This window comes from Carlito syrichta, unplaced genomic scaffold, assembly GCF_000164805.1.
Source record: "Carlito syrichta isolate Samal-C Ts95f unplaced genomic scaffold, Tarsius_syrichta-2.0.1 Scaffold314050, whole genome shotgun sequence".
In the NCBI taxonomy this organism is placed as follows: Eukaryota; Metazoa; Chordata; class Mammalia; order Primates; family Tarsiidae; genus Carlito; species Carlito syrichta.
Window position 1 is genome coordinate 588,228 of NW_007258146.1, and position 2,342 is coordinate 590,569.

Consider the following 2,342-nt stretch of genomic DNA (forward strand, 5'->3'; position numbering starts at 1 on the left):
GGGCATGTCAAAGTATGGACTTACAACATAGTATCAAGCAGAAGTCCTATTAATAATTTTCAGAGAGGCTTGGCGCCATGACTCATGCCTAAAATCTCAGCACTTTGGGAGGCCGAGGTGAGCTGCCTGAGCCTATAGGTTTGAGACCAGCCTGCGCAACTTGGTGAGATCCGCATCTCTACAATAAATCAAAAAAATTAGCCAGGCATGGTGGTGTGTGCCTGTAGTTCCAGCTACTTGGAAGGATGAGGTAGAAGGATCGCCTGAGCCCAGCAGGTTGAGGCTGTGGTGGCTGGGAGCGTGCCACTGCACTTCAGCCTGGGTGACAGAATGAAACTCTGACTCAAATAAAAACAAAAATAAGAAGAAAAACTACCACAAAGGCAGCCACTAGCTTTGTGCAGACCTTGGGACTCTGCCTTCTTGGACGACTTGGGATTTACGTCTCCTGTATTTCCTGGAACTACCTCTAGACTTTATTCTCAATGCCCCTCACACAGGGAGTAAACAAAGGTCTCTGGGCATGGTGTGAGAAACGCCTGCCTTCTGAGAAGGGTGCTGGGTTCTTTGTTCAGGGAAGCTGTGGTGCTCCCTGTTTGCTTTATGCAGATCCTTCCTCCAGGGGACTCACACACAACACAGGATTTCACTTTGAACTTTAATGCAAAGAGTAAACATCACAGAGACATTTGAATACTCAGATAGGACCTAGGTCCTGTCCACTTCCCAAGCAACGTTTCCAGACTCTTCTTTCCTTGTTCTTTATCTTCACTCCACCCAGACAGGTCCGCTATCTCTTCTGCATCTTCTCCTGGCCCTTTTCCAGTAAGTCTTCCTCACTATCTTATCCTCAGTACTCAGGGTTATGTGAGTATTGGTATTCCCTCTTATCTTGCTCTGTTTTCCTACCACCATTCCCCTCACCTCTGGAAAACACGTCCTCTTCCTACACTAAGAATAAATTGTGGTATTTGTTACATGCAGATCCCTGGGCGCCATTTCTAAAAAAAGTTTGATTGTGTAAGTGTGGTTGCCCAGAAATCTTCATTTGTAAATAACTACTTCAAACCATTCTGGCATAGGTGGACCACATACTATACCTTGAGAAACACATCGATGTTTTTTAATTTTAATTTTTTAGTTTTTAGAATGTATTTATTTTAGGTTATAATCCCAGCACTTTGGGAGGCTGAGGCAAGAGGATTGCCTGAGCCTGCAGGTTCGAGACCAGCCTGGGCAACATGTGAGACTTCATCTCTACAATAAATCAAAAAATTATCTGGGCATGGTAACATGCGCCTATAGTTCCAGCTACTTGGAAGGCTGAGGTGGAAGGATTGCCGGGGCCCAGCAGGTCGACGCTGGGGTTACCCTGAGCATGCTACAGCACTCCAACCTGGGTGATTGAGACTCCAACTAAAAAAAAGATATATTTATTTTTAAGATGTGGGGGACAATTCAGGCTTAGGTTTACAAATGGTCATTGTATAGGTAAAGTTCGGGTCTGATTTTGGTCCCCACTTCTCCTGGTACATTGATGTATTTCTTTTTATTTTATTTATTTATTTTGAGTTGGAGTCTCACTCTGTCACCCAGACTCCCAGCTGCCGCAGCCTCGACCTGCTGGGCTCCAGCGATCCTTCCGCCTCAGCCTTCTAAGTAGCCGGAACTGCAGGTGTGCGCTACCACGCCCAGCTAATTTTTTTTGATTTATTGTAGAGATGAGGTCTCGCCAAGTTGCCCAGCCTGGTCTCGAACTCGTGGGCTCAGGCAGTCCAATCACCTCGGCCTCCCAAAGTGCTGGGATTAAGGGCTGAGCCACTGAGCCCAGCCTTTTTTTTTTTTTTAGATTGAGAAATATAGTTTATTTAGAAAGTAAATTAGAGAGAGAGAATAGAGAGAAGATTCACTTCCCCAAGGTAAGGGAGGAGGCTAAAGCTAGGAAACATGGCAACGATAGCTCAAAGAGCCATGTGGCCAGAGTTTTGTTTTGTTTTGTTTTTGAGTCATAGTCTCTGTTGCCCAGGCTGAAGGGCAGTGGCACGCTTATGGCCACCGCAGCCTCGACCTGCTGGTCTCACTCAGGTGATCTTCCTGCCTCAGCCTTCCAAGTAGCTGGAACTACAGGCAGGCGCCACCACGCCCGACTAATTTTTTGATTTATTGTAGAGGTGAGGTCTTGCCAAGTTGTCCAGGTTGGTCTTGAACCTGTGAGTTCAGGCAATCCTCTCACCTCAGCCTCCCAAAGTACTAGGATTATAGGTGTGAGCTACTGTGCTCAGCCCAGACCAGAGTTTAGCAAAACAATGGCTGATGTATTTCTTTTTTTTTTTTTTTTTTTT